Source organism: Amia ocellicauda, chromosome 6, assembly GCF_036373705.1.
Source record: "Amia ocellicauda isolate fAmiCal2 chromosome 6, fAmiCal2.hap1, whole genome shotgun sequence".
NCBI lineage: Eukaryota > Metazoa > Chordata > Actinopteri > Amiiformes > Amiidae > Amia > Amia ocellicauda.
In genome coordinates this window covers 43087097-43087523 of record NC_089855.1, presented here as the reverse complement: position 1 = coordinate 43087523, position 427 = coordinate 43087097, and the positions used below count along the sequence as shown (strand labels likewise).

Genomic DNA, 427 nt, shown 5'->3' with positions numbered 1-427 from the left:
AATTCGTTTTACAAATGTTCCCTGTATGTTATGAATGTTCCCTAAGCATGTGACGAATGTTCCCTAGTTTATGTTACAGATGTGCCCTAGCACTTCTCTCTCTCTCTTTCTCTGTCTCTCACTCTCAATTCAGTGCATTTGTATTTTAAAAGCAATTGGACATGCATACATACATACATACATACATACATATATATGGAAAATAAACAATACAATTATAAATCACAATAAGATGTAATAAAGTACAGAAAAGCAAAATGTAATAAAATGTGATCTTTAATACAAACAAATATGTATGGCTGGTCGGAAGCGTCTTGGACTCGGGTTCCTCTTCATTATAACGCTTTTGCCTTTTGTTAAAGCTTTCCATGGAGGGGAACATGGTTGAGTTTGTACCATTCTTGGGAGGCTCTGCCTTGTTGGGGTG

At 36.1% G+C, this 427-nt stretch overlaps 1 pseudogene; it reads left to right on the top strand.

Annotated features, from left to right (window-relative positions):
• Positions 1-316: 316 nt before the first annotated feature.
• On the top strand, positions 317-427 carry LOC136752049 (uncharacterized; annotated as a pseudogene).